The sequence below is a fragment of the Bos indicus genome, chromosome 11 (genome assembly GCF_029378745.1).
Source record: "Bos indicus isolate NIAB-ARS_2022 breed Sahiwal x Tharparkar chromosome 11, NIAB-ARS_B.indTharparkar_mat_pri_1.0, whole genome shotgun sequence".
Classification (NCBI taxonomy): Eukaryota; Metazoa; Chordata; class Mammalia; order Artiodactyla; family Bovidae; genus Bos; species Bos indicus.
In genome coordinates, this window is record NC_091770.1 from 33,011,542 (window position 1) to 33,035,704 (window position 24,163).

Here is a 24,163-nt window from a genome sequence, read left to right on the forward strand (position 1 = left end):
GGAAAATTTCCCCTGCTTTTCTTCTAAAAATAGTCACTATGGTTTTTTAGGGAAAGCAGCAGGGGTAGGATGTTACCTTTTCTAATGGTACAGTCACCCCTTGGTGTCTGTGGGGGACTCGTTCCAGGATCTTTCTGTCTTGCAGGTACCAAAGTCCTTGGATGCTCAAGTTCCTGATATAAAATGATCTAGTATAGTCAGTCCTCTGTGTTCCCAGGTTCTGTATCCATAGAGTCAACCAAGCCCTGCAGTGGGGACTGTCAAGCAGCAATGACCTCCTTTCCCTGAAAATTGCTCCCAAACACATGAGGAACCCTCTCCTCAGCGACATAATGGACCAACTCATTTGCCACGCTTGCATCCAGAGACCCATCCCCAATCACTCTTGTACATCATGGTACACACTTGACACAAGACGACCAGTGTGATTTTCAGGGAATTTGGAAATTACTATGTTTTTATTTTCTATTGAAATATATATAGTTGCTTTACAAGTATGGCTTATTAGCTTTAATTAAAATGATATAATTCCTGAGCAACAGAAGATCTTTCAGAGGAAAATGACAAACAGATAAAAACATAGATGAGAGACCAAGAGGTGAGAAGGAGATAGAGAGAACAAAAACATGGCTGCCTGAGTTTTTATCTTGTTTTTATTAACTTCTTTCAGGCTCCTGTGAGGATCCTTAAATTTTATAAGATACAACTATGACCTCATAATTCACGATTTTTTCCTAATGGTGGCTTAAATTATTTCCTTTAATTGAAAAGAAAAGAGACACTAAGGTACTCCTAACTGTGGGTCTTTGTTTTTATCATCAGTAATGACAGAAAACATTTCAGAGAGTTTAAAAGTCTTTTCAGTAATAGAAAATTGAAGGAGAAACTGGTAAGCTGTATTACTGATGGTCTAAACAGCAAGGAGCCCAGGTGGAAGGGCAGATGGTTATAGCCAGAAGGGGAGAAAATGTGCCAAGTTCTTGGTACCCATGGGATATAGAGATGGAAAGTGAATGGAATGCTGGCTAGGAGAGAAGCTGGCCCCATGGGATTGGACCAGGCAACAGGACCTACTCTCCCATATGGTAGCCCTACAATACGACATCTGAAACACCATCCTAAATTGACTCTAGAATATTCTACACAAGGGAAATACCCTCTTTTCCCTTTTTATCCCCTCTAGACAAAGAAGGTAAGAGAGAAAGAATTCTAAACAAGAATAGGAGTGATCCTTTCTTTTCTCTGGTCACTTGAACTTTGAAGAGCTATTGATGAGCTTCTGATTCCATCTACTATTGTTGGTAAATCAAAACAGAGAATAAAAAGATAATTTTATGATTAAAATATATGTTTGTCTATCTGCTCAGACCCCAATGGAGAGTCATACTTCTGTCATTTCTTTCATTGTCAAAAGACTTAAGTTCTGGTTCAATATGTCTAGTAATTTAATCATGCCTTTGTTTAAGGAGAAAGATGGTTCCATTTGCCTTTTATACAATTTCAGAGTTGGGAAAAATCTTACAGGCTATCAAATTTAATATCTTATTCCTATGTGCATACTACCTGTGTCAGTATTTGCTTGACATTTCGATTTAAACAAACTCATGTTTTACATTTTAATATTATTGTAAAAGCAAAGTAATGTCATTAACATAAATACCGATAAAAATCATTTGCATGTATCACAAATACAAAGCATTCATTTGAGAAAATATTCATTGTAATATGACCCAGAACCTACTGGCATTTCATGTTATTCTCTGTCTAATCTGATCTATTGTTCAACTTTCTTGCCATCCAATAAGAATATCATAAAACACTTTGTGAAATGCTGTGTGAACAAGCAGGTATCTGTTAATTGCTAAACTCTTCTCCCAGAAAGGAAATTCCATAGTCTGATTTGGTTTGTTCAGGTAAACCCACCCCTCAATTCACTATTTGTATTCACTACTGAAAACAGCCTAGAATCAGAAAAACGCTGTGGCATAGGAGAGGAGTGGTTCTTTGCAGAATAAGTGTTTTGGAATGACCATTTTCTCTACTGTCTTGACTACTTGCAGAAAGGAACTTTGAGACATTTTGCATGCTCACATTTCTTCAACCTCTTACTGAACAAAACGATTTCACAGTCGGAAACCAGTAAGGATTTATAGTGGAAATCTGCATGAAAGCACTGTAATAACATGCTATCATTGCTCAGAAGAATGATGAGAGGAAGAATCCTTCACATCCAAGTTCTCCAAGGGCTCACTCTAGTGGAACTGGTCATTTAAATTTCTCTGTATCAGTACCTCAGATTTCACTTAGGCTGTGTGTTTTACTTCCAAACTGGCAAAGTGAAATGTGGTTTATAGGACAGATGGTATTAAAAGTTATATGTGAGATGATTTTTTGTAGTAACCTACCTTTATACATGTCTTAGCTTATTTCAAGAACCAGTTCTGGAGAAATATAGAGCCAGTGGCTCCATCAGGCATTTCATGCTCAGTTTTGTCCAACTCTGTGACCCCATGGACTATACAGGCCAGAATACTGGAATGGGTAAGCTGTTCCCTTCTCCAGGGGATCTTCTCAACCCAGGGATTGAACCCAGATCTCCTACATTGCAGCTGGACTCTTTACCATCTAAGCCACCAGGGAAGCCCTATAGGATTAGGACTTTGAACTTAAGAAATCTCTTTCACATTTGTGATAAACTCAGATATTTCCCTGCAACTAAGCATATTCCTTACTGGAAAAATTGTGCAAAGAGTTCTCTATACAAATGGTTATCCATAACCATAGGCGCCCTAATCTGTTCTTGTCACTATTATTTTTTTTTAATATGTAAGTCAATTATAGCAAGCTTTAAATAGAGCAGCATAATGAGAAAATCTTCTCATAACTGAAGAATATAGGAATGTCCTGCCAACATAAACTGTTAATTTTGTAACACATGTTCTAAAGACTTTTTTAAATTTCTTGCTTTATTCAGACTAAGTTTTCCAAAAATAATGTTTTTAATGAAATTTTCCCAATGAGTGTAATTTTCTTACTTTAAATGATGACTGAATTTTGAAAATGAAACGTCTGCAAAATTCTCATTGGTAGAAGACGAGATTGGAATTTTTTCCATTCTCAGGAAATTGTGTGGTCAGCATTGCAGATAAAGCAATAGTTACTTCCCTTTCTTTTAAACACAGAGACTCAGGAGCTTATTACTTCAAGAGCTATGAAATTTGTTACTTTATCTCACATTTCATATTGTCATTTAATAAAACATTATATTAGAATTCAAAAAGGAAAAAGAAAATGGACAGACAAGAAAAACACACACCCACACTTTTTTTCCTATCATAAGTTACAATTGTTTTTCACTTAACTAAGAATACAATGGTACCTCTCCTCTACATTCATGCCAGAACTCTAACATCTAAGCATATCCGAACACCAATATCTACAGGAAAGTGCAAGGGAAGAAAAATAATAATAAAATCTAATGGAAACCTACCATAAGTGTATGTTCATCTTGTCTGCACTACAGTAGAGTACAATAGAGTAAATGCTGAATAGGAATAGCCTAACTTTAAGCTATATACGCTTACACATTTCAAACCACAGTTTGGAAAAAACAAAAATAGACTGATTACTTCCAAGATGTCTCACTGAAAACTTATTACAGTTTGAGGAAAATGAGATTCGGTGCCTTGGCAGAATAGCCAAAGGCCTTTTGCTTTTCTGACTACTATTCAAATCTTACTTGACACAGCTAGACAGTCATTCTTCCTGACAACTTTAAGCGGTTTCTGTAAGTGGTGTGATACCTGCAGTTTTCTTCCACTTGGGATTCTGCTCCACAGCTAATGCAGGCACAAGGGAGTTGAAAATATAATATTTTTATAACAATAAAAGTATTTTTATTTGGCTTTCCAACTTTTATGTGATGTGAATGAACTATAGGAGTGGAAGAAAGCAATGGACCAGGACAGCTTTTTTCAAATTTGGTGAGCACCACAAAGCTATTTAAAAGATAGATTAGAGAGTCCTTGCTCCAGAAACCCGAATTCAGTGTGTCTGGGGTTTGGGCCAGGAAACCTGTGTTGTGAAAAAGATCCTCAAATTATTCTTATATTGGCTGCCCAGTTCCAGTTCAAGTACTCTCTGAACACACTGAAGTAGGGATTAGAAGATTACCAGAAAACAATCGTGTTTGGGAAGAAGAGTATATATGTAGAATTTATTCTTACTTAGTCTTACTCTAAAATTTTGTATCTTTCATGTTGTGTGCATTTTCCATTTTAAACATCATTTCAGTAGAATAAGGAGAGACTAGGCATTTACTTGCACTACATTAAGAATGCTGCAGGTAAGTGTTCACAAGAATTTGCTATTTAATGTTTTGTTATTGTTATGGCTTTAATGATACCTCTCGTCACCTTCTCACCTGCTCTGCATGTAAACTGTATGATTTCATGCAGTGCCTGAATGGGGAAAAAACAAAACAAAACAAAACAAACCATCATACCCAAAGAGCAACAGAGCAAAAGTAGTCATTTTTCAACATTGTGGGAAGCCACTAAGAATGCATTTTGTTAGGGACCATATAATTATGCAGAGGACAGCATGTGGTTCTCACTTTTCCCTAAGGACAGAATGAGAGATAATAAGCTTCAACTATATAGGTGACATTTAGATTACAGGGAAGTAACTGGTAGAAGTACTGGGAAGAACAGTCTGATAACAAGTGTTTTTAGCTCCTACTATGCAAGAGGACTTTGAGGAAATGATCACCTTAAAAAAAGATAGCTGCTCTCCGGACCAGTACTATTTATGCACACCTCTCCTAACTAGAAGGCAAGAGAAAGATTAAAAATCTACTTAGGCTATTTGCAGCCAGGCAAATTTATGGGTAACACTTTTAAAAGAACTTCAGAAAACAAATTTCTCTTTCAACCTGCAGCTTCTTACTTGTTTTTCTCATTGAGAGTACTCTATCAGAGTGACTGCAAGAGGAAAACTTTTCCAGGAGAAAAGCTGAGATAGAGAGTAATATATACAGTGGGGGGAAAAAAAAAAAAAAACTACAATTTATTCTTGGTTTTTAATTCAGAACAAATCTAGTATCAATATATTACCAACACTACCCCCTTAATTTTGTACTTAGCCAACATGTATAGAAAGAGGTATTTAACTTTGCTTAGAACTATGCTATCTTAGACAAATACCATAACCAGAAAAATATTAATGATATTTAAATCTATTAATTTTGTGTTTTAATTCATTTAATTTTTATCTGAGGGTATCAGTCTTTTAGAAAATAACTTGATTTCCAAGTTATTTTCCACTATAATATCACATTCCCTTGTAGGAATTCCTATGGGCATGACTGGTTTAGATTCTCAAGAGACTTTGATTCATGAATAATTATTAGAGAACTAGCTGTGGCCCAACCCATTCAGTTGCTACATTCAGTGTACGGGACACCATGGGGAACAATACCCTTTTACTTTTCTATCAAGGACCCAATGTTCTAAAATTACTTTTAGATCAAACTTGCAAAATTCTCTACCAATCTATATGTGAACACTGACTTTTAAAATACGACTTTTTTTCAGTTACATATGTATTGAATGGTATGGATGATATTTTAATTACTTAGGTGCTTTGTTCAGAGATTACTTAAAAATTTAATTCAAGGTAAAAGTTGAGTTTATGTGCCCTCTGAGTCAATTTTAAGGAAGAAGAAGAAAAGGAATTTGATATTGTCAGAATAAATTCAGGAGGGAGAAAGAAATTTGGCTGATGGGGTAAAGGTCAGTAAAAAAGCCCTTGGCAATTACATGGCTGAGAAAGAACTTCAGTGAATAGATAATCGAGTGATATTTTTTAGTAGTCGATTTGGGGTGTGAAAATGGCCTTCCCTTCACATTCTAAAGGATGATGCTAGCTGGTGAACACTATGTGGCTCACCAATGCTTTTGTAGACTGTTTGGCAGGCTTAAAGAGAAAAATGAGGAGACAGTTCACATATAGATTTTACAAGCATATACTCAGAGACTAACATCTCTGAAAAAGATAGAGGCATCAGTTTCTCTGGAGAATGGTTCATCATTTCCCATGACCCTACAATTCAAGGTCTACATCAAGGTCTATTTCCTCTAGGAAGCCATTTCTGATTATCCCCTCTTCAATGATCTTCCTCCTTTCTGAACTCACACAATTGTTATCTCTGTGCCTTTTAATTTAGTATCTAATTGTCTTATAAAAGGCTTAATAGATGGAAATGGACAACAAATAGAATTAAGATCAAAGCCTAGCAACCAGATTATTCATTCAACTCGACACTGGAAGATCACGGCTTACATAACCTGTTCTAATATGATGCAATCTGATGCAAGGATCTTTTTCTGTTCTACCTTTACATGTGCTTCTGGGTGCTTTGGTTACAGAGCTAAGTATCAGCATTTTATTGACAGGCAAATACTTTCTTTTCTCAACACCTAGAAGTAGCAGGTGTGACGCTCAGCATGTTTCATCCACATAGATTTTTTTCAGAATGGAATAAGACAAATTTTGGAGCCAAGTGTTTCATTGCGGTTAGAACTCAACAGGACGGTTGAATTAAACTCTACCGATTCATCAACAGACAATGCTAATAAAAATGCAAATAAAGCAAACACACATATATATATATACACACACACACACACACACACATATACACACACACATATATTTAAACTCTGTGTCTTCAGAAATGTCTATGTGGTTTGATGAACAAAATATCGATGTAAATAGCAGCACCATTGTCTTAGTATTTGGGTGCAATTATTCTCAAGGACATCTGTGCTGACTCCTTTTCAAGCTTGGATGGCTGCTATTTGAATCAAACCCAGACTCTTTTGTTAGGAAAAAAAAAATCTGAACTTTGAGATTTCCATTTAAGTTGAGAAACAGCTTTCTGCACTCAAACATAAGACACAATTTACTTTACAGTGTGAGATTAATAGCAATGATTGGCTTGGAGATACAGAAGTCTCAAAGAAAAATATCACATATTTTAAAAGGCTATTTTTTTAAGTAGTACTTTGCTAAGGCAATGGAACTACATTATGTATTTGCAAATCATTCAATTATAACTGTAGACATACTATGCAGACTATTTAAGTTCAAGCCTTTTGACATCTGAAAACTTCAGGCTTTTACATCAGAAATCAAAACGGTTGAAATTAGGCTGTATTTGCATTACAGGCTTTCAATATAAAATTGTACCATTTTTTTTCTAGAATAAAACCCACCTGGCAAAGTCTCACAGCAATAATGATTTGTTTGGGGGCCCAGAGAGCAGCTATCAGTACAGATTCAATTTTTCTGAGATGAAAATATTGAGTGAAGTACACTCCCTCCTTGATAAGAAGTGCAATTCAGAGATAAACTTCTGATGGAGTCATTAACAGCCTGGCTGATAAATCTTATCTCCACGGAGATCTTAAAGCAAATAGCATCTTTCTTTCATTATGCTGAGGCCTTTATCATCCTGTTCTAAGTCACTATTTCAACACAAAGACCTAAGAAAATTTAAGTAGTGAATGAAGGAAGGTTCTTTCCCCCACCCTCCGGCTCAAGGCTTGCTTCACAAAGGCAGATTCGCAGTTATATTTGGGTGTGGGTCCAGGGAATCCGTTAATCTCCACTTCCAGAATACATTCATTTTGTGTCTTGAACAATCCACCAGACCCATCGCTTCTCAAATCACCACACTTGGCAGTGGTGGGGGGTATGCAGAGGGGCTAGAGTTGGTAAAAGACAGAAGAAAAATACTAAGTGGGCAGGGAATGTCACAGTACTACATCACATTACTCAATTCAAGTAAGGGTTATTTCTAAGGGCAGTGGATCTGTTTTGTATGAAAACGTATGAAACAAAAAAAGGATAAAATGATTATTCAGAGAAACAGAAGGGATATAAGAAAAAAGAGAAAGTCTTTTTTTTTTTTTTTGGCAAGGGAGGAGGTTAAAGTATAATATAAATATATACAGATTAGCTATAGATACCTTTGTTTTTTTTTTTAAGTGACAGACAATAAATTAGAAGATCCTATGGGGAAGGAGGTGTGGACAGAATGCTTGTCAGCAATACTGAGACCAGATGCAGCTGGGTATGTGCAACTCACCTCAAGAAATTGCTAAAACAATTTTATTTTCATTTTTAATACTCAGAATGTCATTTCCAACAGTAGTAGATATAATGGTCATCTGAGTTAAATTCACCCATTTCAGTCCATTTTAGTTTTGGACTGGACTGGAATGGGTGAATTTAACTCAGATGACCATTATATCTACTACTGTGGGTAAGAATTCCTTAGAAGAAATCATAGTTAAAAACAAAAAAAATAGTCTGAAATGCAGTACTTGGATGCAATCTCAAAAATGACAGAATGATCTCTGTTTCTTTCCAAGGCAAATCATTCAATATCACAATAATCCAAGCCATTGCCCTGATCAGTAATGGTGAAGAAGCTGAAGTGAAATGGCTCTATAAAGACCTACAAGACCTTCTAGAACTAACCCGCCAAAAAGATGTCCTTTTCATTATAGGGGACTGGAATGCAAAAGTAGGAAGTCAAGAAACACCTGGAGTAACAGGCAAATTTGGCCTTGGACTACAAAATGAAGCAGGGCAAAAGACAATAGATTTTTGCCAAGAGAATGCACTGGTCATAGCAAACAACCCCTTCCAACAACACAAGAGAAGACTCTACACATGGACATCACCAGATGATCAATAGCAAAATCAGACTGATTATATTCTTTGCCACCAAAGATGTAGAAACTCTATACAGTCAGCAAAAACAAGACAGGGAGCTGACTGTGGCTCAGATCATGAACTCTTTATTGACTAATTCAGTCTTAACTTGAAGAAAGTAGGAAAAACCACTAGACCATTCAGGTACGACCTAAATCAAACCCCTTACAATTATACAGTGGAAGTGACAAATAGATTCAAGGGATTAGATCTGATAGGCAGAGTGCCTGAAGAATGAAGGATGGAGGTTTATGACATTGTGCAGGAGGCAGTAAACAAGACCATTCCCAAGAAAAAGAAATACAGAAAGGCAAAATGATTCTCTGAGGAGACCTTACAAATAGCTGTGAAAAGAAGAGAAGCAAAGGCAAAGGAGAAAAGGAAGAGTATACCCATTTGAATGCAGAGTTTCAAAGAATAGCAAGGAGAGATAAGAAATCCTTCTTCAGTGACCAGTGCAAAGAAATAGAGGAAAACAATAGAATGGAAAGACTAGAGATCTCTTCAAGAAAATCAGAGATACCAAGGGAACATTTCATCCAAAGATGGGCACTATAAAGTACAGAAATGGTATGGACCTAACAGAAGCAGAAGATATGAAGGAGAGGTGGCAAGAATACATGAACTATATACAAAAGAACTTCATGACCCAGATAACCATGAGGATGTGATCACTCACCTAGAGCCAGACATCCTGGAATGTGAAGTCAAGTGGGCCCTAGGAAGCATCACTAGGAAAAAAGCTCGTGGAGGTGATGGAATTCCAGTTGAGCTATTTCAAATCTTAAAAGATGATGTTGTGAAAATGCTGCACTCAATATGTCAGCAAATTTGGAAAACCCAGCAGTAGCCATAGGACTGGAAAAGGTCAGTTTTCATTCTAATCCCAAAACAAAGGCAGAGCAAAGAATGTTCAAACTACTGCACAATTGCACTCATCTCACAGGCTACCAAAGTAATGCTTAAAATTCTCCAAGCCAGGCTTCAACAGTACGTGAACCATGAACTTCCAGATATACCAGCTGGATTTACAAAAGGCAGATGAACCAGAGATCAAATTGCCAACATCCGTTAGATCATCGAAAAAGCAAGAGAGTTCCAGAAAAACCTCTAGTTCTGCTTTATTGACTATGCCAAAGCATTTGACTGTGTGGATCACAACAAACTGGAACTGTCTCCTGAGAAATCTGTATGCAGGACAGGAAGCAACAGTTAGAACTGGACATGGAACAACAGACTGGTTCCAGATCGGGAAGGGAGTATATCAAGGCTGTGTATTGTCACTCTGCTTATTTAATTTATACGCAGAGTACATCATGAGAAACGCTGGGCTGGATGAAGCACAAGCTGGAATCAAGATTGCTGGAAAAAATATCAATAACCTCAGATATGCAGATGACACCACCCTTATGGCAGAAAGCAAAGAAAAACTAAAGAGACTCTTGGTGAAAGTGAAAGAGGAGAGTGAAAAAGTTGGCTTAAAGCTCAACATTCAAAACTAAGATCATGGCATTCAGTTCCATCATTTCATGGCAAATTGATAGGGAAACAATGAAAACAGTGACAGACTTTATTTTGGGGGCTCTAAAATCACTCCAGATGGTGACTGAAACAATGAAATTAAAAGACGCTTGCTCTTTGGAAGAAAACTATGACCAAACTAGACAGCATATTAAAAAGCAGAGACATTACTTTGCCAACAAAAGTCCATCTAGTCAAAGCTATGGTTTTTCCAGTGGTCATATATGGATGTGAGAGCTGGACTATAAAGAAAGTTGAGCACCAAAGAATTGATGATTTGATCTGTGGTGTTGGAGAAGACTTGAGAGTCCTGTGGACTGCAAGGAGATCCAACAAGTCCATCCTAAAGGAAATCATCTTTGAATATTCATTGGAAGGACTGATGCTGAAAATGAGATTCCAATACTTTGGTCACTTGATGTGAAGAACTAACTCATTTGAAAAGACCCTGATGCTGGGAAAGATTGAAGGCAGGAGGAGAAAAGGACAACAGAGGGTGAGATGGCTGGATGGTATCACCGACTCAATCGACATGAGTTTGAGTAAGCTCTGGGAGTTGGTGATGGAGAGGGAGGCCTGGCATGTTGCAGTCCATGGGGTTGCAGAGTCGGACAAGACTGAGTGACTGAACTGAACTGAACTGAACTGATGTCATTTCCCTCTAGAAAACCGATATCTGTATAATCATTTCTGATGATACAGACTTATCAATTAAAAATTTAGAGAGAAATATTTATGGATAAAGACATACTCACTTATAAACTATGAACAGTAATATGGCAGTCTTTTCCTTCTTGGGTCTAGTTCAGCGTGGGAAATGATCCTGTTTTGGTCTTTCTAAAGTCCTCCTGCATTATATCATAGTGTCATTGTTATCGCTGTTTTGTGAAAAAGATAAGAAGAACTATGATTATAATTTTCAATCAGTCAACAGTTATTTAGTGGTCATCCACAACAGGAACAGCATTGTGCCAGTTATTTTGGTGATGAGAAACCAGAAACCACTGTCACTGAAAACAAGACTGCAACATTTGGAAAAACAAAAATAACTGTGAGGTAAGTCACTTATATTTTTGTTATTTGCTTCATTTTTCAGAAACCTATGTTAACAATTGCAGCCTAAGGTTTTTGTTCTATTTATGGAAATCAGAGGCTAAGTAGGATTTTAGGGAAGGGAAAATTACACACACACCCAAAACCGTTTGTGGCTTGAGGTGGGATCTGAAGAGGTTCTTAAAAGGTGGGAGGATTTGGGGGAGAAGATAAGAAGTAAATGCTCATATATGACCAGCAAAGTAGCACAAGCACAGGCTTAGACTTTAGGTACTTGGGAGGCAAAATATTAGCCTGCCCTGGTAGAAAGGAGGCAGGTGGTAGAGACAAATTAAGGCAGAGTCAAGGTGACACACAGCCTAGAAAGCTAGACAGAGGAGCTTAGTTTTGATGTACAGACTAATCTCACTCATTCCACTTTCACTAACCATTTCTGAATTCCTTCTCTGTGACAGAGCTGATCGTCAATATCATAGAATATTATATGTGGGAAGATAGTTTATAAAGGGGCTTATAATATTATAATAAGAACATAGGACTCTCAATCATATTTTTCCTTTCAAAGTATTCAAAGGAAGAACAATGAACTATCTTTAAGGAGAATGACCCAATTTTTCAGATGACTGTTCCGAAATGGCTATCAAAAAGACCTCTAGTCTTTGAGATGTCTAGGATAAATAATTACCCCACCACAGCAATTTCAGGTCTGGGCTGCTTCCTGAATGCAACCCCAAATAAAGGTCTTCAAAACATTTCCAAATGTGCTAATTAGATTAGTGGGTTTGTTTGTGTTTTAATCTATGTTGAGTTTCAGAGTCAGTCTACTTCAGAGTCATCTGGAGGAATAAAACCACAGCTTGATCTGAGTTTAAAAGTCCGAAGAACAAGCCCAGACCACCCTTTTACATCCCACAGCTTCAGTGTACACCAGCACACCACTCTGAAGATGAACCTTCAAATGGCCACATTTATGAGGCTTTAATTAAAAACTTTTGACACAGGGTTTTTTTCCTAAAAATATCTGAAAATAATTTTGATGTTTTCCTGAAGCTAAGCAGAGAGCTACAGCCCCCCTACCCCTTCCCCAGCCCTACCTTCCCTATTACTGTGATTTCCAAATGAATAGCATTGGGCTGATTAACTTATCAGGCTGGATAATGACCTAATTTATTCAGAAAGCCTAGTCAGACCTAGAAAAATGGTTGAATCCTGCTGATTTATCACGTCGTTTTGAGGCATCAGGTCTACGTGCAAAGAACACAGTGAGCCTGTGAGATTTGAGATCTGTGTCTCATTAACATCAGGATTTTAAAATATGTCTCTACCTCACATCGAAACATCAAACCTCAGACTGTTGTGAGCAGATGATCAAGCAGGACATCTAAATAAGTCTTAGTGAGCAAACAGCAAGGTTTGTGTCTTTGGGTCTCTGCTGCACAGAAGTTCATTTGGCTTACTTAACTTGAACACAAAAGGTTTATTTTGGATTTAAGAAAAAAAATGTGAGATAGACAAAGAAACAGCCAAAGTACTTTGTCTTTCACTAGGTATCTGGATTATGCACTCATTCAACCACTAAAAAAATAGTTATCAAACATCAGCTAAGATCAGGTACTGCACTAAGGTGAACACAACAGTGGTGAACAAACTCAGATATATTCATGGCTATCATAATATTTTTTAAAACCTGTGGGTCAAACAAGTGTGAACTCAGCCTGATTTTAAGCTCCCTGGATTAGGGGAATGTCTCATTTACCTTTTCATTCTCCAGTAAGATAGCAGAGTAACATAAATAATAGGTACCTAATATATAGAGAGGGAAAAAAAAAGCTTTTAAGTAAGATTAAAATAACAATAATTGCTATTATCATTATACTGTGTGCTGAATACTGATTGCTTAAAACAATCTTTTCAAATAAGATGATAGGAGACACTGAAAAAATATCTCCTACATGGAATCTGTGGATCCCCAATATAATCACATGTAACAATATTCTATCTCTTGGGAAACTTATGAGATTAACAGATGGGGGTCTATTTATCTTAATGAAAGCATGCCAAGATCTTTTATCATCTTCCAAATGTCTACCTGTGTCAAAGAAGAATGTGACACATTGGAAAGACCTCTGAAAGTTATCTGTAGTGAAAGCTGTGATTTTTAAACTTTTAGTATTAAAGTACCTGCATGGAATATTACAATTCATATCCAGGGTCATGCCTCCAGAGTTTCTGATTCAGGAAGTCATAGGTAAGGCTGGATTTTAAATTGATAAATTAAATGTACATGTCTAACAAATTTACAGGTGATTACTGTACAGTCCAGTGACTGACACTGGAGAAAAGCTCTAAGAATGTATTGTTCTTTTGGAAAAAGAGATGGCATGGGAGAGAGAGAAGAGAGAAGGGGCAGGAAGGATAAATACGAATGATTAGGGGAAAATTGGCCCCTCACTCTCCCAGGCAAATAAAAGAAAGTAAAATGGTGAAAAAACACTAATGATAATAAATTAATGCCTAGAAGAAAAAATAAAGGAATGAGGACAATTGTCCTCCATATGCTTGTTCCTTGCTTGTACTTGCAGAGCATGGTTGAAAAGGAAAGCTACAGGCAAAGCTCTCTGTGGTTCACCTCCATTCCAGTGTCAGTGACAGCAGTTGTAGGGTCCAGAGACACGTGAAACCACAGAAGACAGCTAGAAGCAGAGGAAGGGATATTCAGGCATTATCTGTCAGAGTGATTATTACGGAAAGGAAGCCCTTTGACTAGTAGCAGTCTCTTGAAAAGTGAAAGTGAAGTCGCTCAGTTGTGTCTGACTCATTGCAACCCCATGGACTGTAGCCCACCAGGCTCCTCCGTCCATGGGATTCTCCAGGCAAGAATACTGGAGTGGGTTGCCATTTCCTTTTCTAGGGGATCTTCCCAACCCAGGGATTGAACCCAGGTCTCCTGCATTGCAGGCAGACGCTTTAACCTCTGAACCACCTCTTAGTAGTCTGCAGACGCTTTAACCTCTGAGCCATCTCTTAGTAGTCTGCAATTTCTATTTCATTACTGAAGAATAAAAATATGGTCTTATTCAGAGACAGAAATTAGCAGAATTTCTGGAACTTCCTAAAATCTGTGTACTACTTTATTACCTCATTTTTATAAATGAGGAAATCGAGGCTTGGAGAGGCTGTGCAGCAGAACCAGGGTCACAAGGCAAGGAAGCAAAGAGCCCACCTGAATCTGATCCACGTCTATCTGGCTTCAAAGACCATGTATGTAGTTATTTATATTATCCTATCCCTACCCACTCTGTGTGGTCTCAAAGTGTATATATATATGTTTTCAAAAATTAGCATCAAATGCTTAATGGGTGCTCTTTATGTACCAGAAAGTTCTCATATTTATGTTAATTCACTTCATCTTAAAAACAATTCTGAGAAGGGGTGTCATAGAATCCCAAGTATATGGATAAGGAAATTGAGGATTAAGTAACTTGTCAGATCATGCAGAACTAAGGACAGAAAGACAATGAATCTCAAATCAATTTTACTTCAGGGCTAGCATCTTTAGATTTTTTTTTTTTCCTTCCCTAATACTAGTCATCTCCCACCATTCCTCCAATTTAGTCTCTCACTCCTTATTTCTAATTATGTTTCTACAGAATTAGGTCTTCCAAATCAAATTTAATATTTAAATTAAATATCCAGGAACATAAAGATTTCTGCTGTTGAATATCAATTATTATAGAAAGGTAGCAAGTATTCCACCACATTGAAGCTGTGGCTAATGGACGCATTAGGTATGATTTATATATATATTAGAATTTCAGTTAATGTGAAATAAAATGTATCCTTAGTTCTTTTCTGTTCTGTACTCTCAAAATGAACCTGAATAAATTATTATAAATTGTGTACTTTTTAATGACAGCTTTTTTGTAGTTTAAATTTTTTAATTAAATGTTATTATCCAACAAAGAAATACTTTTCTTGAGGTAACTGACCAGGCAATGGAGTTAAAATTTCCTAAGAAAACCAACAGCAATCCACTCTGACACAAGGTGACTTGTTTTAGCTAAAGGTCATTTTCTTGCAGTGTCCACAGCTATCATTGCAACAGATGCTAAAGTTTTCAAGCTCTTTACCTTCCGCAATCTCATTAGACAACAGCAGTACTATATTTACAATTCACATATTTCCTTAAGGGCAAGTTCAATGACAAGACTAGTCAGCACTGGGGAAGAGATGATATCAATTAACAATGAAATGGTTGCAATTATATCAAAACTGGGTCAGTATTAGAATTTATGGAATTCAGAGAATGAGATCAATTCACACTATTCTATAAAATCCTAAACAGTTACAAATAATTCAGGGGAAAAAAAACAGGCTGTAATTCTTCAGCTTCTTGAAAACCAAAGGGAGGGGCAGAGGGACTCTTTCTCAGCACAATCACCAGTAACCGACAGTGTCGTGCAGAGCATGGCCTGATGCCTCATACCCTCTCAAGCTATTTGTTTGCTTCCATCTTTTAAGGATAACTGAAAGTCACTGTCTTTAAAAATTTTCATTTCAGTACTAAAATTTGCCTAATTTCCCTAGGAATGCCACCCAGAGCACTGAGTTCACAGGTCTAGTCCACAAGCATTTTAACTTTGCTTTGGCATCTCCTTGGGATATCTCCCCTAAGAGAGATAAAATACACTCTTACCTAAATATGTCTGTTCAAAGGTCCTCCTTCCATCTCCCAGGTGAGGCCAAGGTTGCTGCTGCTGCTGCTGCTGCTAAGTCGCTTCAGTCGTGTCTGACTCTGTGCGACCCCGTAGATGGCAGCCCATCAGGCTACGCCATCCCTGGGATTCTCCAGGCAAGAACACTGGAGTGGGTTGCCATTTCCTTTTCCAGTGCGTGAAAGTGAAAGGTGAAAGTGAAGTCGCTCAGTCGTGTCCGACTCTTAGCGACCCCATGGACTGCAGCCTACCAGGCTCCTCCGTCCATGGGATTCCCAAGCAAGAGTACTGGAGTGGGGTGCCATTGCCTTCTCTGAGGTCAAGGTTAATGACTAGTAAAAGCACTGAGTCCTATATACTCACTGCCCTTATTAAGACCTGTACTTGGAGTTCTTGGGACTCAACACCTGCTTAGAAGGCTGATTAAAATCAACAGAGGATTTTTACTTTCTCACTGATATTGTACAAATGTTCCTTCACTAAAGGGAAATGGCTGAGAGGGGACAGAAGGAGAACTTGAATAAATTAAAGGACGTTTAATGGATTAAAAACAAAAAGCCATTCTGCTCTCCAAGGTGCACATTTATTTAGCTAGATTTGCTTAAAAGTATTCTCAAGCTCCCTAATTCAATGGACTAGAATGACTTTAAAGAGTTCCCCCCACCCCCCATGCCGGTCCATTGGAGAGATGTGCCTTCATATGATTATTTTAATGAGAATTATCTATCTGGTAATTGCAACATAAAGCTAATATATAAGTAAGGCAGAGCATGTGAATTATACAAGTCAAATGTCTTCAGAGGATTTTAAAAAGTATAATACTTTGACTACACTTTTTAAGTCTAACTAAACACTCCAACAGACATGAAATTTAGTTCTCTTGGGCAAGTTCATAAGAATGGGTAAAGTTAAAAAGAATACTTTTCTGAAAGATTTTTGACAGCAATTAATTTTACAAGGGACACTTACTTCTATATCTCAAGAAGAAAATTAGCTATATAACAAAATGCACTTTTTAAAGAAGAATTCTTCCACTACAGTTTATAATGATATGAACTGTCAAAGAAAATAATTAAATTGCTTCTTTATAATTTCTTTTATCAAGGTAATTTAACTGTATTTTCCCCAAGCCAAAGATAATTTGCAGTTACTGTTCAGCTTTAACAATAATTCCAGAATCAGAGTCTTGAAAAATTTATTTATAGGAATTTTATCAGAATTTATTATTGAGGAATTATAATTGTTGTAGACCAATAATAATGTCCATGCTCTTTATTCTTACTTGATATTAAAAGCACACATAAAAAATTAGGGAAGCTCATTGACAATGTTTTATTTGCATTTTGACAAAGTTCTTTGCCTGATGCTCAATTGAGGAAACATTAGTTTATCTTCTCTCCATCATTTTTTATACACTTTTGCCTAAAGAGTGCCCTAAAATTCAATGTATGGTCACTTAACTAAGAAGTACAAAAAATTATCATCTTGGGGAAAAAAAATTCTAAATACTAAGTTGGGGATTTTAAACTAGTTTTTAAGCTAATATGATGCAATCCAAAGATATAAAATAGGTTAATATTCTACAATGTATTATTTTCACAGTCCAATCTTCTTTTGACCCCTCAAACACAATTTCATCATAATGCTTTCCCTTTTAAAATTGACTTGATATTAATTAAATTAGCGTAGTTATGTCACCAGATTTTAATTTCCATAAAGTCAAGTATAACGCATTATATTCCTTGTATCCATTAGCTTTTCTTACTGACAAGTAAAACTTTTAATAAGAAAAAAAAATCTGAAAGTTCAATGTGGGAACAATTAATAATACTGCCCCAAAATTTAGATTACAGCAATCTTTTCTTTCAGAAAAACACAAATTAACTTATTATAATTATCTTCTTCAAGACTAAAGGGCTGAAATTATTATTTACATAATAAAAGGATAGGAATTGACAGGCAATTTATTAATAATCATATAATAATATTAATAATACACTACTATCATTCCTATTATAATTAATAATATTACTACTACTTTTACCACTCCTATTGTAATTAAAGAAAAAGAAAACTTTCTTAAAAACAGTTTAACAGAAATACTTGAACTGTTTAGTTAAGCAAACCAGAGAAGAAATTATTTAAACGCAAACCAGAAAATGAAATGAAAATGAGATAGGTATTAATGCTTTAATTACTTTAAGAAGAGAGGAGGGGAAATACCACACATAAGGTTTCTTTCTAAAGTTAAACATACAAGTTAAATTTTAAAGGACCCTGACGTGGAACTTGATATGACCAGTTTCAGAGGTTTAATCAGTGATATCATTACATGGCTAGGTATTGATGACGTATAGCCTTGAGGTTCCATATTAATGAATCATAATGAAAACCTACTGTAATTACTTAATTTATCTAATTAAAAGGTAGTTGTGTCACTAGATTTCAAATTCTGTAAAGTCAGAAGAAATGCACTATATTCCTTGCATCCACGAAAACCCAAGACTTTAGCCCTTTTAGTAACTCATCATGAGTTGATTTGAAAGTTCTATTAAATTGACAAGGCATTAAAGTTGGAGGACTCTAATAAATATTATTATTCATTAACTTAATAAACAATTAACACCTGCTCTAAACTAGATACTATAATCAGTTTTGGAAATGAAAAAGTGAATAAGACTTTTAAAGTTCTTTGACTTTTAAACAATCTAGCAGAAGTTATTTTAAGCTGCAGTGCTAAGTCACTTCACTCATGTCTGACTCTTTGGGACTCTATGGACCATAGCCTGCCAGGCTCCTCTGTCCATGGGATTCTCCAGGCATGAATACTGGAGTTGGTTGCAATACCCTTTTCCAGATCTTCCCAACCCAGGGATCAAACCTGCATTTCTTATGTCTCCTGTATTGGCAGGCAGATTCTTTCCCACTAGCACCACCTGGGAAGCCCATTTTTAAGCTGCCACTGCTACATAATTCTAGGTACATAAATTACATTATGATTGAAACTTGAATATTATAAAAATTTTACTAATAGGTCAATAACATTTTCTACTCAGGGAAATATGTTCTGGTACATCAAATCTAAGTGAAATTTGGGGAAAATAATATAGAAATTGCTCTTAAAATTCTCAAGTTTCCTGTAAATTTTCATTTATGCTGAACTCAAGTAACCATAGGTTTTGTCTTTTCAACTTCACTTACCCAAGCTTGAAACTGCAGAGTTGGCTTTGACTTCCCATTCTGTCAGTGCTTCCACATTAAATAGCATTCCTTCAGCCACTGAGTCTCGTTTTGTAGTCACACAATCACCTTGACTTTTTATCTGGTCCTAATTACAGATCCAGGAGTTGGTGATGGACAGGGAGGCCTGGCATGCTGCGGTTCATGGGGTCGCGAAGAGTCGGACACGACTGAACGACTGAACTGAACTGAATTACAGCTCTATACCACTATAGATTAATCTACTATTCTCTGGTTGACATCTTCCAGTTTAGGCTTATTCTTGTCTTAATCTCCAGAAATCAATTCCCTACCACCACACTTGGGCCATGTAACCCATCTTCTGGCCTGTCACTTTCTCACTTCCCTCCAATGATCTAAATCTTAATGGGGCTTTGAAGATAATTTTTCCTTTCTCTGACCTTCAAGGAGAAGCTTCATTTTTGACTCATCATATCTTGCACAGGGGCATATGCAATCTATTTGGCATACTTTGTTTATTCACTAATATTGAAAGCTATCTGTCTTTCAGGACCTATGTCTCAGACCTCTGTGTATCATCCCAGAAGTTAGTACACTGCTGTGAATAAAGTCAATCTATTTTGTTAAATGATATGAAAATGATTATCTTTTGAAACACTAAGTTTTTAAAGGGCACTCTGAATATATGTACATTGTAAATATAATGTTAATCATATATTTTATTGAAATATTATAATAATTTAAATTTTATTCTCACTAATATATAGTAAATTCCTATCAAGGAGATCCTTTCATTTTCTAATTATTCACAAACAATGCAAAATAAAAATCAACCAAAATTATCTCAGGTACATATGATCACTTTAATTCTAAACAGGAATGCTCTCCTATTTGTTAACTTTATTTTTACATATTTATCAATTTTTAATTTAAAATGCTTTAATCTCATATATTTGAAATTTTATAAATCAAAAAGTTCAAAAAATTCCCATATTCTCTAAAAAACTTATGATACATGATTTATAATTTTTAATAAGACTTTCAGTTATTCAGATGAGCAGGTTCTAAAACAAGCTTAGAATTATATACAGTTCTAAAACAGTGTGGTAACTCTTCAAGCAAGACTTTACAATATAAATAATAAATAATCCTGAGTAAATAAAATAAATGTTAATTCAGTTTAACAGGAATATGTAGGCATATGTCATGTTGTTAGATCCATATGTTTAGGGACATCTCTGATGTAGTACTATTTCTAATTTCACATTTCTTTAAACTGACCTTTTTATTTTTGCTGTAGAGGACTGAGAGAAAAGAAAAATGTTCAATATGTACAGAGTCTGTAAAACATATTGGGCAACATCAAAATTCTCAAGATCTACAGTATAGAAGGATTTCTAAGTACAAGGATCTCCTCAGTTTAAGCAGATATCACATTCAATTCCTTTGCTCATCTACTGATGCAAATATATTACACGCTCACATTCCATGGGTTGCCATGTCCTTCTCCAGGGGATCTTTCTGACCCAGGGATCAAACCCAGGTCTCCTGAATTGAAGGTAGATACTTTACTGGTTGAGCCACCTGGGAAGCCCACATTCCATACATTAAGAATTGTACTATTTTTAAAAGACCTTGTATATAGTGTTCTTATTCAGTAAAGAACTCCATTGTTATTTCTAATACATTTCTGACATGTTTTTTTTCTTTTTTAAGAAAGCAACTCATTTTCATTGTAGAGAATTTGGAAAATTTAGAAAAAAAGCATAAGAAAATTATCTTTCATAACCACTACTCAGAGACACCTAATCTTTACACTTTCATGTACTTCCCTATATTTCCCCTGTACATGTGTATGTGTGTGGCATAAATGAGTTATTATTCTATATGACATTTAAAAATTTTTTCTTTACAATGTGAGACTTCTCCTCGTGGCACAGTCAATATCATCAAGGAACTATTTATTGAGAGAGACAGGCACAAGACCAGGAGATTAGCTAAAATGTAATGGGTAGTAATAAAGACTGTAAGCAGTACTATGCACAAGTACAAAAAGGTTCATCCATGTGGTCTGGAGACGTGAAGATATCAATGCTTGAGCTGAGGCTTGAACACTATGCAGGAGTTGCTAAAAGATTTCTGATGGGGGCTGTAAGATCAGAAGGGGATTAGTGGTACTGGGCATTCTGGGCCTAAGCAATACCTTTGAAGGGCTATCAACTAGCTGTAAAAGAGAAGAGTACTATTGGAGTACAGGGGACCAAGCAGAGGATGCTGGGGTTATATCATGCTAAGCAGCACTGGATCTTTTCTCTAAGCCAGTGCTCAAGGAAAAAAATTAAAGTGAACAAAAAAGAAAAGAAATACTACAGTCTCATTGTTGATACCTTTGAAAATCTCCCATTCTTCCCACTCTGATGTTTAAATGAGTCTCTGTCAACCTCTACCCTAAACCCCTGTCACTGTAGGGCTAGAGAACATACCACTAGAAGCATTAAAGACTAGGAAGGTGACCAATGTTTTATCTCTAGTATAACTAAAAGTGTTAGTATCTAAGGAGATGTTCAGTGTAGTTACAGTTAAAGACTCTGGAGCTAGATTAATTGGCTTAGAATTCTAGTTCCACCAGTCATGTGGCTTTGAGGAAATTGTCCTATCTTGCCTCAGTTTCCTTATCTGTATAATGAAGATAATAACATCTAATGCTTAAAGTTGTCACAGGGATCAAATGTAGTTATAGTAGTATAGCACTAAGAATGGTCTCTGCCACATAATAATACATAAAATTTACGAAATAAAATCAGTATTCCCAGAGGATCAGAAAACAAAACAAATAGAAAAACACCCTGTATCCAAAATCTCTGCTATAAAATAGAATCCTTGTGTTTTGAGGTAATTGCTGGTTCACACAGTTATTTCTAAATAACTTCATAATTATAAGTTGGGTCATTCTAATAATACTATTTTTATGGATGGATTTAGATAAAAAGTAAAGCATCCAAGATGATTATAATTGAACTCCTTTCAGGTCTGATAATTCTGGCAGTTTGGGAGCAGCAGAATATATAGGCTCTGAGTTATTTTTGAAAAGGGGGGACCAATGCTCTGAATTACCATAAACCTCACCTTAGAGAACTTGCAGAGATGCTCAGTAATAGCTACATTCTAGAGCATTTTTTGGCATTACATACAAGTTGCTTTAATAACTGCAAAAGATTGAGTAATTTTTCAAAACATCAAGATTGCAGCTATTGAGCCATATTAATCATTTCAGAAATTCTGTATTTTATATGGAAGAAAAACTCCAAGTGTTGTTCTGTATTTATATCCAAAGACTGGGCAAAAACAATGCTGTCCTGGTTCATGCCTCCAGGGAATGAGTGGCTTCAGATCTCACCAAATGAAATAAATTCTTAACAAGTGGAGTGCCCAATCTTGACTCCAATCCACCCTATTAGTTTGAGACCTAAGGAAATTTTCAAATTCTTTAATTCAATTTACAACAAAGAAGCTCCCTGAGGGTAGACAATCTGCCTCTTATATGATTTTCTAGAGCCTAACATTGGAGAAGGCAATGGCACCCCACTCCAGTACTCCTGCCTGGAAAATCCCATGGATGGAGGAGCCTAGTAGGCTGCAGTCCATGGGGTCGCTAAGAGTCAGACATGACTGAATGACTTCACTTTCACTTTTCACTTTCACGCATTGGAGAAGGAAATGGCAACCCACTCCAATGTTCTTGCCTGGAGAATCCCAGAGACAGAGGGGCCTGGTAGGAGACCGTCTATGGGGTCGCACAGAGTCGAACACGACTGAAGTGACTTAGCAGCAGCAGCAGCAGAGCCTAACATAGTATTTTGACACATTATATACTTAAGTATTTGTTAAGTTAATTAAAATAAATGCAAACAGCAGCATCAACCAAACCTGTTTTATTGTGGCATCAAGTGTTCTGTAAAAGAATACTCCTCTTTTAGCTCAGATGCCATCCTTATTTCTGACTTTAATTTATCCAACATTTCTAAGTAATCTCTATGAGATAATTAATTCTAGCTATCTTTTTTCCCCTAGGACAGAACCTTAAGTAATTTAAATTGACTATCAAAAGACATGCATATCATAATATCAATTTGTGTCAGGTGCACTGAGCACATTAGATTTAATTCTGACAACCACTCTCCAAAATGAGTGTTTTCCATAGATGAGGACACGGAGGTACCAAGTGGCCATAGGTCACACAGATAGAATAGAGGATCTTTAGGATTCTGTTCTACATAGCTTTGAAATCATCTTCCTGTTTAGGATTTTGCTTTGAAAATGATTTTTGATGAATGTGGTATAATCAAATTTTAAACGAAATGTTACATCCCCTGCCTCTAAAGGAAGTGGTAGTAATAAATGTAACAATAAATTTTATTTCCCTTTTTTTTTAAGCAAGAGATAGTCTTTATCTTACTTCTACAGAATGATACTTAACCAAAACAAACAAACAAACCCGAATACCAATAAACAGGAAGAAGCTCAGTTCCCTGTGGACCTTTCTTCCCAAGACAAATGACCAGACCTACCATCAACACATTGCTACATTTGACTTTCTTCAGTTCAGTAAGCAACCTGAACATCTTTTACATTTCAAGTACTGTGTTGAGAAGTAATAATTTATGTACAATAAAGAGACCATTTCTTCTCAAAAGCATCTTAGAAATGCAAATGCATATATATATATAACTATAGAAAACTGTCAAATGGATGGATTTAGAGATTGAAACTGGCACAAATAAGTATTACGTTAAAAAGCCATTCCAGCTGTCCATAACCCCCAAAAGTGGTTAAAATATAAAATTATTTATACTAGAACATTCTACACATAGCAGTTTTGTTTAAACTAG

At 36.1% G+C, this 24,163-nt stretch overlaps 1 protein-coding gene and 1 pseudogene across 19 annotated transcripts in view; one reads left to right on the forward strand and one right to left on the reverse strand.

Moving 5' to 3' along the window:
• Nucleotides 1-14,036, forward strand: part of LOC139185694 (protein mago nashi homolog pseudogene) — a 121,429-nt pseudogene extending 107,393 nt beyond the window's left edge.
• The window catches only part of NRXN1 (neurexin 1), a 1,219,761-nt gene that overhangs the window by 1,002,928 nt on the left and 192,670 nt on the right, over nt 1-24,163 (reverse strand). The gene's annotated exons all lie outside the window — the stretch shown is intronic.